Source organism: Ischnura elegans, chromosome 9 (genome assembly GCF_921293095.1).
Source record: "Ischnura elegans chromosome 9, ioIscEleg1.1, whole genome shotgun sequence".
Lineage (NCBI taxonomy): Eukaryota > Metazoa > Arthropoda > Insecta > Odonata > Coenagrionidae > Ischnura > Ischnura elegans.
The window spans coordinates 24,043,412-24,060,396 of NC_060254.1; positions in this window are offsets into that span (position 1 = coordinate 24,043,412).

Here is a 16,985-nt window from a genome sequence, read left to right on the forward strand (position 1 = left end):
TCTCTAGATCTTCTAGATTTATTTTAACAAATTTTACACACAGTTCAACATATATTATACACGCTTTCTAAAATATTGGATACCTATCCAGCTGTGATTTACACCGCATTGAGGAAATGGGTGTTCAGGGTTCAAGTAAAAATATTAAAAGTGTATGAAATTATCCTCGAAGTACACAATTCCCATGACATTAAAGTTTAATAATAATTATAGCAATAACATTAATAATATGGTAATTAGCACATTGGTTTATTTCGACCATCATTTATTTTGAAACAGCCATGGTTTCGTCACCTGTTCGCCGATATGGTAATCCTAGCCACACGAGAATTTGATGACGGTCCTACGTCATCGCCCGGCCACATTATCACACATTGGGAGCATATGACTTTTTTTTATTCCTGCGCGGACTATTTTAGCCATAATATGCCCTACCCCATAGATTTACATAAAATTTTAGTTTAGCCTTCGGTTGAAAGTGCCTGCTGTCAACTTTGCAATAGATATTGTCTCAGCGAATACTGTTCAATTTGTGCATAATTATTATAGAATATAACGATGATTAATATGGATTATAATACTGTTTTATGAAAAAGTTAAAATTTAATATGAATGTAAACGACAATGGTTTTATCAACTTTGACACAACATGAGATTTGAGTTTCTAGTGAAAATTTTAAAAGTATATACGATAGCAAATACTTTTGATTGAAAAATGTCCATTTTAATTTGGAACGCGAAATATGTCCCCAGTGTTCGTGGTGATTTACGAATAAACAGCTTTTGGCTTGGAAATTACTAAATACAACTTAATACATTTTTTATTATAGTTAGAGAAGTTGATGATTTTGAAATTCGAGGCTTTTAATATATTAATGATCAATTTTCGCCAACTCTGGAATACGTATGATTACCCTAAATTCAAAATTACTAATTGAATTTTTGAAATTCACTCCAAAATCTGGCAAGGATCGAACTTCAAGACGGCTTACGTCATAGATACGTGGTCGATGATGTTCGCTATAATGTGAATATAATGTTATCTTATTTAAATTTCACGAAATATACTGGAAATCATTCTGATATGCCATCAAAAGCGCTTGTACAATTGTATTAGAAAAGCAGTGGACTTCGATCAAAACTTATATGACTTGACCCCGGGTTACTCCACAGTCGTGCGATATACGCTCATTTAGGGAGGGGGGGGGTAAGTTGATTTTCCTCGATCACCTCACACATCGAAACTTTTAGTTCAGGTTATTCAAGGGCTTCTCCTGGGATTTGAACTCGGGAGACCTGTACTAAGCAACAACGGTGACATTGCTGTCTCTTATAAATTACGAATTAAATAACAAAAATTTAAAGAAGAATCTCGTTACATTCTTCCCATTAGCTACGCAGCCAAAGATTTGCTTCGGAGCTGCTTGGGTGGAATGCGAGTTCCCGAAAGTGATATTTTGTTATCAATTTGCACGATTCCAAAAATTATACATTTTATTTAGCCTGATGTATATTTAGTTTGCGTAATGCTGAAAGCTGAATTAATCACCGGATTGCATTCAATTCGAAAGTTTTATTCAGTTCCGTATCTCTTTAGTTGCATGTTTTCTCACTCTGTCTCACCTTCCTCAATCTTTTCAAACCCTCCCCACCCCTTTCTCAAATATATAATGTGATGTTCTCATGTACTGCGGCGTCTTGTATCAGATGATAGCTCTGCGAATAAAACGCGACGTACGCACTGCGAAAAGGTGATTGCGGAAAACTGCCACTACCTTTGATTTCAACAGCTAAATTCATTGCTGTTCTGGTCTGGCATTATGAAGTCCAACTATATCAAGCAATGGAGTGTAGGAGGATAGATGCTTTGGGTAAATGGCCTCCTCAGCAGATGTATCTTATGGAAATGTCCACAAGGGAGGAAATTTCGGGGGGTAGCAGAAGCCCCCAGAGCGCCTCCACCACCGGCTACTTCCTGAAATTCACTTCGATAGATGAGGACTGGCATGCGTAATTGGCAGCATACCTGCCAATACGAATATCTTGATTCGCATCTAGGTCGACACAGATATATTATATACATACGAATTTCTTCTTAGGCGTACTCTACGTTCATTATTGAATTTACCTCAGGGGACTGGAATAAAAAGCTAACTAATTCTTTGAAATCGGGCGCTAAAAGAGGATCGAAAAATGGCATCCATCATAGCTGTTACAAAAGTCAGCCTACTCTAAACGGATAGAAAACTAGGTCAAACCGGAAAGATCACTGCAGTTGAACCAATTCTGTCAGAGTATACGTCGAAGGACCGATATTACGCCGCAAATCATCCGAGGCCAGAATGGAGAGCCTCAATCCCTAAACTTTGCCCGATGAATGAGAGAGTAAAAGAGTTAAATTCTTTCGGAGAGTTTTTGTTGGATAATGGGAAAAAAGACCACTCTATTATGTTTTTAGCTCATTTTCACGTAAAAAAAAAGGATTTGAATACCAATTACGAATCTTTGAGCTGAGCATAAACTTGCCGAAGAACCTTTATGATGATTGACAAAGGAAGCTTCGAGTTTAGAGATTTCAAGTAAAAACAGTGGTTTATAACATAATTCCAATATTTTTACAACAAATACAACGGAAAAACATGTAAATGAAGCATTCTAACTTATTCTCGTGGCGATATTTTCTAATTTTTCGTAATCATTTTCACTAGAAGTACCTACCGGCAATTTAACCGCCTTATGACATGTTTAGGTTACAGAAAAATCCTTCAGAGCGCTATTAAGAACTTCATCTAAAGCAAAAATTACAAGATAATTTTTTCCGTACCGCAGAGCGACAGCTCCAGCGATAGATTTTCAGGGACCAAAAAAGGAATCACCAAAACCATAATTTACACAGTTATTTCGTCATCCCTTTTTCACCGCGTCTTCCCTCCATTGAAAAAAATAAATGGGGTTTTAATCACTATTAGAAGTTTTGCGTTCTAAGTGGCTGAATGACGGTGCCAAAGATGGTTTAGTGATGGACGTGTCGAGAGATGGAAAAAGGTATTCGATTGTCATCCCTGGAGCCATCGCGAAAATGATAGTGTGAAATGGCCATTATTCCACCATCACAGGAGCGATCACTAAAGCTATCGCTCGAAAGGGACGGACACAATGATCATACGATACAGGCTTTCGACCCCACCATATTTCTAGATTCGATTGTCTACACGACATGATAAACTAAGAGTGAAGATTTTCCGAACGGATAGGTATGGGAATCCGTTTTTCCCGCGAATAATAAAGGACTTAATAAGTGTTCGTTGGGACTCAATATCCGCATCTCCTTCTCATTCATTCGTTTATCTTTTTTCATTCTTTTTGCAGCTAACGGCTGAAGTCCCAACCCCCGCCCCCACCCGCCATACACCTAATTAGCCGGCTTGCGGGGTAGTGTGTAGATGTAATCCCGCGCAAGCCGGGGCGATAGAGCTCGCGAATCGCACGCGCGTCCTTCGCCTCTATGGGAACAGAGAGAGAGAGAGAGAGAGACGCACACATACACACACTATTCCTCGGCGATATGCAGTGCCACCTGGGCGGCCTCTGCAAGAACCAGGAGCGTATTGACTTATTTTTAGGCGGTGGGTGGGGTGGAAAGGTCATGGGTGCAATTCCGGGAATACCGGGTGGTATTTCAAGGGTGGGAGGAGTAGGAGGAGGGGGAGGGGGGCGGGGCTGGGAGTAGGAGGGGGGGGGATGGGGGGAAGGAAAGTTTGGAGAATGAAAAGGTCAAGATTGACCGCCGAGTGGATGGAAGTGACGCTTCGGCACGAACGATCAAAAGTCCCCAAGATGTCACACACACACACACGATGCGGCTCGCTCGCGGGACACAATAAAATGTGCGATCAAATAAAAAAACAAACCCATCGATACCTACGGTTTATGTTTGTATATTCTTCAGGGATACCCTAAACCAATAGGTCAGACTGACTAATGAAGTTAACAGAGTCTCCATGAAGAAAAGATTCTGGCTCAACCAGGAAAAGAACTCAGATTACCCGATTGCTAACAGGTACTCCACCAAGCCAACTTGTAATATACCTGACGAGCATTCGGGAGATCCGAGTTTGAATCCTGGTTTAACCAAATGATTTTTTTCACATTCTTGGTCTCCATTTTTACCCGTGCACGTGACTGCATAAAAATTTACTATTATACTCAATGCTTTGAATTATTAAGTATTTGACTTACTTTACTCAATAAAAAACAGAAAAAAAATATTTTAACAGATCTGTACGCAATTTAGTAAAGGAGAGTGTCAGCATAAAAGCAAGATTTTTTTTCGACAAAGCAAGAAAACTTGAACCATACCATATGATTTTGAGCACGTGAGTAGGATCATCTATACTCGAATTGATATGAATCGCCATATGCCAAAACGACTACAGTGAGTTGATTAGACCATGAGGCAGAGAATTTAACTAAAATTAAAAAACCACCTGGAGATATACCAAAGTAAAGTACTTATTGGAAGATCATGAGAAAAGTTCTTTAAAGTGGAATGCTGGTCAAGAATATTCTATGGAAAATACTCAGAAGCATGAGAAGAAATCGCATTTGGACGGAAATGGAGAGTTTTTATGGACCGATACAGGGGTTATTGAAATAAGTATGAGAAATTGACCGCTTATACTGGATGCAATGTAGGGTCTCGGATGAAAAATACCATTAACTGGTCGAGTCATTGGCGGAAGAGAAGAGTGATGTCACATTTAATCCATCGTCGAATTTTCGAAAGTTCTACGATTTTTACGGAACTACTTGGTGCATTGATCATGATTATTATGATTATTAGAAATCATAAAATGTAAATTGTTCGATATATTTGCATCTCAAAAGTCATATTTTTTGTTAAAAAATAACTAACTTAAGTGCATGTCTGTAGCTCTTAAAAATTTGAGCACTATATTAAAGTTCTTATATTGATCCACCGAGGGATTTGTTTCTTTAACCTTTATCAACGAAAGAAAGCTTCACTTCACTCCATATAACTATTATACTGAAATATCTGAAAATATTTCATCTAATAATTGTGTTCAGTTTACATTTCTCTTCACCTTCTACATTTTGGTACCGTCATATTAAGAAAACACTGCCTCAATATCTCTTATTATAATACCTCTTTTCATAAAGTATTCCTGATTCAATCAACTTTCAGTTTCAAAACTTCCATAATGGGCTCTTGTTACATTCGCTGGGCATCACCAAGTTGTTTTTTACCTGTGTTCCTTGAGGTCATTCCAATTTCTCCTTCAGTAATTTTTTAATAGGCTTTTTTTCCTTCCAGACTAAATTTTCTCCTTCGCATGTGGAAAAATTTGCTGAAAGTAAAGGCAAAAGGTTTTCTACAAAAACTAATCCCGCTCCATCATTGATATAAGATATTTTGGTGCCAGGACTCCAATTTCTATCGGATTCTGACACCCGTCAGGGCAATTAGCGGTGTATTTCAGAATAATAAATTTAATTTAATGTAATACATTTCAGCAGTATTTGGAACTTGCACATTTTCTGTTGATCTAGTTAAGCCTTTATTAGCACTTCGACAGACCCTTTATAAACCAATAGTTAAATTTGACATGAAAAATATTTAATTTAGTCGGGATACGAACCCAGATCTCTCGACTTCCGGTAAAGTATACTAACCAGTTTCAACACCAAGCCATCTCATTCCAAAGCGAATCTCAAATGTGTTTTACGGATGGGTTTTTAACACGACCTTCGTCTCCTGAGTCACAGCCAGTGGCGCCGACTCCATGGGGCCTGAGGGGACCCGAGCCCCCTCAATAATTCGTTATGGGCGTGAGGAAAACACGTGTCAGGCTTGCCGATTTTCCTAGGAGTGTCCAGATATCGAGATTCGAGTTATCAGCGTTCTAATGTTGATTATATGACTCTTCTAAAATGCTAAAAAAACTTAAAATCACTACTTAAAAAATTTCCCGGGGCAAGATCCCCGGTTTGGGCCCCCCCAATTTTTTTTGTAAGTCGGCATCCCTGGTCACAGCGTGGGTTTTAGACAACACCTTCTTAGTAAAACCCAGTTGGAAAATCGCCTTGAAAGAAGATAGCTTGCAGGGGTAACTGGTTCGAATCCCAGCTAAGCCAAGTTTTTTTACATGATGACTTTCAACCCTGGTGTATTTGCATCCGTGCGCATGACTACGCACCAATTCACTTGTTTCATACAGTTTTTTGACCTTTTAAGTTGACTTCAGGAACACAGTCAAAATGGGAGTGTACACGATTTTTAAAAGAAAAATTGTAGAACTCATGATGTAATTGACTTAAATAATAGCTTGATAAATAATAAGTTTTCCCCGAGTTCTCAGCATTGTGTTGGGACGTAAGGAAACATGCCTTCCTCGTGAATGCTTTCGAAGCATTGATTTTTGGTGCGAAAGGAAACGAACGATTCTTGATCGAAAAATAATGAACAAAAGAAAGGTAGTGGCGTGTTGTGGAGAGGCTATAATAGAGATTATGACTTTCAACACGCACTGTGTGAGTTCCCAAAACTTCCCCTTTTGACAGCACACATAAATTGAGGTTTTGTTGGCTCGAATACAAAAAAATACACAAAAATATTTGTGTCCCTCTTCGAGCGATAAGCATGGCAGTATTTAGATCAAAATTTATCTACAAATAATGTTAGGAACAAACGAATGGGAATGGTCAATTTTAACCGCATTTGAAAAAGGCCAGATTGGCGCCCATGCAATGCCACTCCACGTAACGTCACTGGGACCTAGATTCTATACTAGTAGATAGGAGTTTTACATCGTCTGAGATTACCAATCCATGCATGAGGCACAGAGCTCAGGGAAACGTCTCTTAATTATCACCTATTAAAACTGCCTAAGGTCGGAAAGTTTTCTCCGTTTGATAAGTTATTAATAATCCTTATTTAAGCCAAGCAATACCAGCTAGCAGGGTACTCTGCTACCTGCTAGCATCCTTCGACGGTGACAGCGTGAACTAGAATGACGTCACACTGGGTTTTCCCAGAATTCATACTTAGCCGACGCATTTTCGCGCGCTTGAAAATTTTCACTTTTCATTTGATCGCGAAAAATTTATATCGTCATTAAAAAATATAAAGCGTGAAATTCGTACTCCAGGAGTAATAATCTTTCGATTTAGGCACTAAAAGATAATAGGAAACCACCCAATTCATTTTCTTGAGCCACCTCGCGCTCCGAAGAATATTCGAAGGTTTACCCCGAGAATTTGAGTCTACTTCGTGTAAAAGACAACAATTCTGGAATATATACTTGTCGAATATTTAAGTCCTTTTTATAAGACCAAATTTACGTTGTTTAAGAGCAATTAAAATTTAAATTAGGTATGCACAGGTAATAAATAACCAAAATGAATTTAATACAACATCACCAGTTTTGTATGATGGACAAACTGCATGGGATATGTATTGTTCCGAAAATTTATTCCTTTCGACAAAGCTTAATTTATGTTGTCTTTTAAGACATTTTCCGCGAAACCCGTGCAGTCTGCGGGGAAATGGGCTAGAAATCAAATCATGTGCGTAAAATTATGTTTCATTTGTGATTCGGGAGAATACTCAAGATTGAGATAATTATATTACTAATAAATACTGTGAGATAATTGCTTCTATATATTTCACTTTTATACAAATATGTTTTTACCAGTTCTGTTTTCACATAGCGTTTATTGCCGAATGGCTGAATCCACCAATTGAAGTTCATCATAACACTCAAGCATCACCAGCAATGTTTAAATCTCATTTAATGTACGGTAATCTCCAACGATTCTTTAATATTAAAAGCGAAACCTTGACAATTTAGTGATTATTTGAATAATTATAGGTATGGATAATCTCGATTAATGATAAAATACATATCTACCAATAAATCAGAATGTACTGACACAGTTTTCTATAATAGCCATCTTTTAATTTTCCTCTCGAATTCTACACTGATCACTTAAAATGATGTCTCCAAAAGTAGTAATCTGCCGTAATCCTAATCTGGCTCCTATTATCAAATTGACGAGGTGACACCTTGATAATGGAATAGTTTTTACACGAAATCCAAATGAATAAAAATAAAACCCAAAGTAGAAATGGGGGAGTTGAGATTCCTCGCCAATATCCTCCCGTGAAAGTAGTTCAGACGTTCCGCGACAGAGCTCGCAAAACACGATGACGCGACGTTTCTCGAACAATGGGCCAGTCATTTGAGCAGGATGGAGGGGCAAAGCCTTGGACTGCCCCTGTAACCTACAATCCACCCTCGACAGACTGTTCGAATGAGGAGGAGAGCCAATTTGTTTAATGGAGACCAATATCTCAAACCACAGTCCGAATGTCCGTCACTTGCTTGGCTTCCATCGGAATCGCATGAATAGGAAAAAAGACAGAGAGAGAGACAGCAGGGATTGGCGGAGGTGCAACGCTGTAGAGAGACTTCCCTTGCCATTAGAACAAAATCAATGCCAGAGGAAAAAAAGGGGAATATGTGGACGAGTGTTAAGCAAGAAACTGTGCTTCCAAGCACTGCCGAGTCAAAATTTACTAACTGTGAGAGCGCACAGAAAGCGTTACACGCCTTTTACACGAATAAGGCTGGGAGCCGCTGGAGAGTTGGATGCTACGTGCTAAGCTGAGATTGCTTAAGGAATCATAAATAGGTAAAATATTTCAGAGCGACAAGGAGGACTTAATTTGATTACCTCACCATATTTCTATGTCCGACAGAAGCGATAAACTAAGAGAGAAATTTTGCTGGACGTATTACTGTGGGACTTCGTTTTTTCCCCGAACAATAAAGGACTTCCATAAATTATAGGTGGAATTCAGTAGTCTAATCATTCCAACGTGCTCCTTTTTTTATAAACGGCTGTTGTCCTAACATCCCCCGCCACGGTCTATTGAGGCGGCTCCTGGGGTAGTATGTTGTGTTACCTGGATTTGCGTTAGACTGTAGTCTAAGCTTAGATTGCTTAAGGAATTATAAATAGATTAAATATTTCAGAGCGACAAGGAGGACTTAATTTGATTACCTCACCATATTTCTGTGCCCGATAGAAACGATAAACTAAGAGAGAAATTTTGCTGGACGTATAGCTATGGGACTTCGTTTTTCCCCCGAACAAGCTCTTTTACGTTCATGAGTTTGATATATTGGTGGTGCTACGTTTGAAGAATAGTATACATTGGTTCGCCAAGGTTGTCTTTGTCGCAGTTTATATTCGGGAGGAGGCGATTGTTGAAAAAAAGAGATGGTAGGCTTCTCACTCTTTTGGAAAATAATTCCAATGCAGTGATTAAAAGTAAAAAAAATTGCTGAAAGACGTTTACATGTGATCGGCGTTGCATTCGATGTTCTCGGGCGTGATTGTGGAGGCGGGTGATGGAAATGCGAGGCAGCTTAAGCGGGCGGAGGAGATGGTGAGAGGGTGGCAACGTGGGAGCGCGGGATTCCTTCCGAAACGCTTTCCGGAAGTCCAGTGATGCGGCAATGCGGAAAAAGTGTCGCTGCTGTTGGCGGATGTGGAGTTGACGCCTTTTGAAATCAATCCTGTGAGGCATGATGTTGTGCCACATAATGATGTAAATCACACATAAATAGCATAATCAAGTAAAGTGTCCACCGTAATGTTTCCATGCAGGCGGAGATTTTGACCGTAGGCAGTGATTTTTCTCACGAAAATGGGGGACTTCTTTGAGAAAAAATTAAATGCAGGAGAAAATACGGGTCAAAAGATTTCTTCACGGCATACCCGCGCTCTGGCAACTTTCACAAAGCAACTAAATAGCTGCAAAAAACTATTTAGTTGCTTTGTAAAAGTTGCCAGTGCACGGGGGCTCTGAAAAAGAGTTGCCTGGAAACCTCTTGCAAAGCTGGGCAGCAGTTCTAGCGACATTTGAAGGCGAATGACGAGAACAGGACAATGAGTGCATCCAATTTGGTTCTGAGATGGACGCTATGATCCCAATTCCGTAGTATTCTTCCGGCATCGGTCCCTCTCCTATGATGAGTGGGAAGGGCGGGTCTAACAGCATCACTTCCGGGAGGTGCGTGAAATAAGTATCCTTGGGCGTCCGAGTGGGAGGGCGAACTTTAGGAGGGGAAAAGAGGTTGGGGTGTTGAGTATTTTTTTCATAAAATGGTACACATTCAGCAAGACTGCCAATTTAAAGCGCACTTATAACAAATATGAATTAAAAAATTGCCTTATTAAAATTACAAAACGTACAGTAAGGAAACCAAATAAAGCAACAAATCGATTACAGTGGCCACAACCTTTGCCTTTAGTAAGTTATACAGCCTTTATGAGTTGAATAAGATAATGACGAGTGAAAGTTTCAATTGATAACGAAAATGGATCAATATTAGTCGGCTGAAAGTTTATTACGACGGAAAGTCGGTAGAATAGAGAGCGCTTGATTACTAATAGCCTGGTATTGGCATGTGGAGTAGGGAGTCCCGTCGAACAAGTGTGACGGGAAGATACTATAATGTTGAAGATGGTAACAATATCAGAAATGTCAAAGGGCATTATAAATGAATTCTATGTCTGATTGAAGTCGGAGACGGGATTGACTGGGGAAGAATAAAGAGGATAAAACTGCACCGCGGAGATTTAGGTTTTAAGTTTCTACTAAGTTGCGAGAGGACTCATTGTATGAAAGCGGCAATGAGAAAGCACGTTAACCTGCTGAAGCTGCAACATGATTTTGGTGAATCTTTCTAGGAGTTTCCATATATATCCGGGACTATTTATAACATAAATGTGCTCCACCATAACAGAAACTGAATTATAATCAACACAAAGCGGCGTTCACGTAATGAGTCTAAAAAAACAAACACATACCTTACATAATCACTCCTTGTTCCAAACTATCTCTTTGCAACAATGTTAATTTCAAATTTCTACGGAAAAGTTTTTTATTCCTCATAGCGAAAATGCTTTTGGAGCTCTTTTGTAGACTGTGAGTGCAACTAAGTCGTGAAAATGTCTGTAGGTTTTAATATTGAGTTTAGATGAAGTGGAATAATGAACATATATCACCTTATTACTGTCTGGATGTGGCTTTAAGCTTAGACTTCCGCACTAATGAGGATTCACCCATATGAAATCGTTGAAAAGAGAACTTTTAAAAATCGTATTGAATTACAAAGAGTTATTTTTCAGAATATGGTGTAACTCTTTCCCAGCGTCTTATTCTGGTGAACCCTTGTCAACATTTTCACCGGTATAAATATTTATATGTCACTAGGGACGACTCGTTTATCGCCATCAGGTCAAGTGAAGATCTTTACGACCAATCAGGGTTGATTTGATTTCTGTGACTGTTCATGGATGCATCTCAACGGTTCTTTATTGAAGCACTCATTTGCTCACTTAAATGGCGATGTACAAGTCATTTGCAGGAAATTTGGTAATATATAATTTTTTAAACCGGTGTAAATGCCGAGAAGCATATATCATTTTAAATTATGGCTTTTGTCTACGTCATTTAAACCGTCAGGTTTCGTTACACTAGAATTTGAAAGTGGAGCGGGCGACTTTAACATAGAAAAGAAATCCATACTCTACATCTGTAAAATATTCTATTCAAACAGTTTCAGTCGAAGAAGATAACAAACTCACTAAGATACTGAATAAATTCGCCTTCCATTACTTATCGACTCATTCCCGCGAGTTCTCTCACGAAAGGCCAGAGCCATATACTTACATAAAGCCAGACTACCTACATGGGGTTCAGCTAAGAAAGAACCTTGGAAGCCAAATCTCAATTCGGACCTGGACTAAAAGCAACACTTCCTGGTCTAAGAAAGTTAGCGCATTCTTTAGAAAGATTAATTTTCAAAATGTTCCTAGTAAATGTTGGTCCAAGGGTATTAATGAAATAATTATTATAAATATAGTAATGTGACCTCTCTCAGTCTTCTTGCGAATCATTCTAGTCTCAGAGAACGAAACCCAAACACGCTTCTTCTTCCAGTGTGTGTGGTGATCCTTACGGATTAGTATCACTCATTCATTGAAAGAATTCTCACTATCTGTTATGTTCTAATATGTTTTTCAATTATCAGCTTCTGTTATAATTTTGGCAACAGTGTTTTTTGTTGCAATATTTATTTAAAAGATGTGGTTGAAAAAAGTGGATGTATGCCCAAGGGTATTAATGGAATTATTATTATTCTTATTAAGCATATCTGACCTCAATTATACTTCCTGCGATTTCCGTCTCGCCACGAGTCCCAACCACGCTTCTTCCAGTGTGTGTGTGTGGTGATCCATACGGATATCTTTTTCCCCCTCGTCCCTCAAGTGTGGTAAATAAAAACTCGGCTCCGCCGCCGGCGTCCCCCACGTCCCCTCCCGACCCCCTCCCTCCACCCCACCCCTTCTTCCCAACCCTCCTCTCGAGCGAACTTTCCCTCTTGGCGGCGCATCGCATCGGGCGAACATCGACCGATGGAGTGCCCTCCTCCTCCCACCCCTCGCCGCCCGCCACACTTCCCGTGCTTTCTTCTCCGGCGGCGACAGGCAGGGTCTCGGGACGACCCACACGCGGCCGTGCCGGCTTCGGACTCCTGGAGCCCCCGCCGCTGCGGCATTCTCTTTGCCGGTCTCTGTGGTAATGATTCGCAAGGAGATTGAAAGAGGTCAAATTACTATACTCATAATAATTATTTCATTAATACCCTTGGGCCAACATTTACTAGGAACATTTTGAAAATTAATCTTTCTAAAGAATGCGCAAACTTTCTTAGCCCAGGCGGTGTTGCTTTTAGTCCAGGTCCAAATTGAGACTTGACTTCTTCCAAGGTTAAGTCCTCGGATGCCAACCCAAGGGTCACGATGTTGTCTTGTAGCCTTCCATAACGTTCTTGATTCGTTGATCTCTCCATCTTTCGGGTATTCTCCGAGTTGTTTGTCATAGGTGGACGACAGTTTTGCCAGGATTCCAATAGGCGTCTAAATACGAATACTATCTGACTAATGGTTGGAAGAGAGCGTTGCAAAAAACGGTCAATCACAGCGCAGGAGCGTTGAACGACGGCTATATAAACGCGGCGAAAATACCTACGGAATAAAACAGTTGTACTTTGGCCTGGAGACGCCTGGAGGAATTCCGGCGAAACTGTCGCCCACCTATGACAACGTGGCGCAAACCCCAAAGATGGAGAGATCAACGAACCGTGGGTTGCGAATTTGCATTTCGCCTTTATGGCTTTCTCCCCCGTCCATCCAGGGCTTTGATAATGTGTGAATCAGCTTAATTGTAAGAGTGAAGACTCTATAGTCCTAATTTCGGTTGATTAATAAATAGTTATTAAACAATGAAGAATAAGTTGATTAAAAAAGAGAACAACTGGCCCTATTAAAACAAGTCTGGATAGAAAACCCTGACGGAAGACGACTTCCGGGACGGCCAAAAAAAGATGGAAAGATGAAGTAATCATTGATATGAGGAGAATGAGAGTCTGCGAGGAGGATGCAGTCGATTCAAAACAATCGGAGGCAGACAGTTGGGAAGGCCTAATGCCATCGAGGGTATAAATGGCTTGGGGAGTAGGTAAGAAAGTTAGGTAATAAGATTATTATTTTTCGATACATCACACTTTCTCAGTTGATTCGGAACAAGTGGAAACTTTTCACCTATCCTATGGATGGGTTGGGATTATGCTCGGCAATTATGGAAGAGAATTCAACCTATCCTTGATTTTCCGATTTTTATCGGCTCAGTATTTTTCCCACAGTCTGGAAATTATGGAGTAACCTTGCTTTTTGCCCGAGGTTGGCTATAATTTTTTCAATTCGCAGCTTCTCAATTTACTCTTTAAAAACTATTGACATCACTTCCGTAGCATATTGTATTAATGCGTGTATGCCAACATAATTTAATTTGCATATATTTTTCATTTAATTCTCTAAATTTTTGTATTCGGCTATATTCTCTCTCTCTTCGTTGGCTTTACGTTGTGGCATAATGGCACTGCAAATTGCAGATATCAACTGTTTTTTCTGTCCTCAATTCGGTTGATAAATAAAGACGACATAATTAACATGGCTATAATTATTTAAAAGACTCATACCTTCTGCTCGATCGCCCTCTTCTGGCGACTGTCTACTCGACTGAAACTTAAGATATTATCTTGAAAACTTTGAGGGCATATAAAGTAAAGAGGAAGGCTTCGGAGGAGATAGAGCATGTGATATATTCAGCATTGAGCAGGTGATGATGGATGTAAAATAAGAGACTTATGTAGGTACGTCTCAAAAAATTTGCTGGAAGCTAATTTTACCTTTCACAGTTTAATTACCTGGGATATATGTTTTTATTAGTTAGAACGCAGGAAAAATTTGACCAGGGTCTAGTCTTTCTCTGCTTTCCCTGAAAATTTTAAGAATATAGCGTGAAGTTTTTTCGCGAGTAATCCATCACCAAAAAATATCATTCCAGCTGGAGGTTTACGACCTCTTTATCTAGTTTTGAGGAATACTTAGATAGCATTTTGACCTTATCTGGAAACGTGATTCGAAAATTTTACAACTTGTTGTCGACATGTTTTTACGTACTTTGCATACTTTCGACGTCTTATCGATACATTTCTGACTCCTATTCTATATTTTCCATTGTTTGTCGAAGTCTAAAAAAAAGTAATTCCATAGCTATGTGTTCTACTACGTGTATCTCACTTTTTGACGTTTCAGTGAGATATAGCCACAAAACGCAGTTTTAAAATAATACCATTCATTTAAATAATATCAGAATTTCAGCCAAGCGCGTATCCTCTTTTAAGCTTAATTAAACGAGAGCTTTGAGCGAGCATCAAAATATGATTGCGCAATCTCATCCATTTTGAGATAAATGGTTTCAAACAATTATAACAGCTCATTTTGTACAACATCAACTATATAATGTCCTTAGAAAATCAGGGTAGTAGATAACATGTCGAAACGGTTCGATACCGAAGGAAAATCGTTTTCATGACAACTCCGAAGTGCATCTAAACATTTTTGCGCTGCCATAGTTCAGTAACTAAGGAGTTGCGACCCCATGTTTATGGATAAAAAAATGCTTAAAATTGTCTCCCCTACCACCTCGTGAAGAATTCTAGAATCCTCCTGAAACACCCTAAGTATACCAGCTCACCCCTAGGGGCGTTGGGCTCGGCGCACTACAAGTCGACATAGGGAAAATTACACGAGATGACGCGATCGTATAGGTTGTGGTAAAAGAAATCGAGCATAGGGTGGGAGGCAGTTTCATTTTCACGCCCATTGTCCACTTTTTAACTATGTAGCCTTACGTAACAATCCTCCTGCGGCCGTTAAAATATTGGCGATCCTCACGAGAACTTAAAAATGAAAAGGTTAAATAAGTTTCGACAAAAACACCATAGCCAGCACAAATATAACCTTGAAAAAATTCAAAATTTAATCAATTCTGGGCGCAATTTCGTAACAACAATTCCTTTTTACGTGTAAACGGCTTGTGTCCTAACACCCCCCGCCGTTCGCCTACTGAGGCGGTTTGCATTGGGGTAGTATGTAAATGCATATGAAAATTGTTCAAACTTGAAATATTAAAAATCAACGTACGACAGATATTCTGTACTGTATATCTACTAGCTCACCACCAGAGGCGCTGGACTCGGCGCACTACAAGTCGACACGGAAACTTACATGGGGTGACGCGTCAGTATAGGTTGTAGCAAAAGAAAGCGAGTAGAGGGGGAATATTGTCCCTTCCATTGTCCACCGCCACCGCTGTCTCAACTGCCGGCAATGCCCTCAGGGCCCTTGAGTCAGCGACGACGACGCCCGTTTCATTCCACGAATCTCTTCAAAATAAAATAAAAACCTGACCCCTCTCTCTCTCTCTCCGGCGAAGAGGCCTGGAGAGAAAATACTTTTCCGGAAAAATATGAAAAAATAACGGAAAGGCGAGGAATATGTGTATTCATCTATTCCCTGCCGACCGACAGGCTTCATTGAAAGGGTAGTGGCAACTTCCTGGATGTTCAAGAAGGAGGACAAGTAGAGGGGGGGGGCTCGGTGTCAATGGCTCGTGCATTGACACATTTCCATTTGATGTACACAGAGCCCTATTCGCCGAGAAGCCACTCTAATAAACTCGAAAAACTTTACACATCTCGGTAGACCTAATCGGAGAATATACCGGAACACGTTTTTGAAATGTCATTAAGTAACGGTCGGTTATTACTCATGGGGGGGTCGTATTCAATACCCTAATAAGGTACATTTCTTCTCCGATTGTTTTGTATTTATTTTGAGGAAACCTTCACTTTACTCCTAATTTTATGATTTTTAACCAGAAAAATGGTTTTCTGGGTGGAAAATCTTTCAGTGGGTCACGCTAAATAGGGGTCATTATGCGTTTGATCTTAGTTGTTTTATCAAACTAATGGGTACCATGTTGAAAGTATATATCGAACTACATTTATCAAACTTGTTCGGTAAGAGTAACAGAAATATGCAATGCTCCATATGAATCCACATTGGGATGAGTTTGATCAGCAACTGGTACTTTTAACTATACTTTTTGCAGTATTTACTCGCTTTGTGTAATGATTTATCAATTAAAATGTAGTTAACTGCAGTTACTTGTATTTATTAAAGTCGTGAGTTAAGATATTAAGCATGAAGTGAGTGCTACAGTGGAATATGCTATGAACGATTTTTGTAATTGAATTGAATAAAATAGGGACTATGTCTGACTCGTAGAAATTTATTTTATTTTTTAAGTCGCTCAGAAACACGTTTCTCTTCTATAAAAATTCATTTTCATATAACTAACATTTGATAATCAGGGCGAAAGAAAATACGTTTGTGTTATTTCAAACATAAAATAGTTACACCAACGCTAATGTTTTCAGTCAGTATCTGAGTCATATTTTCATTAATTTTCGATGTTT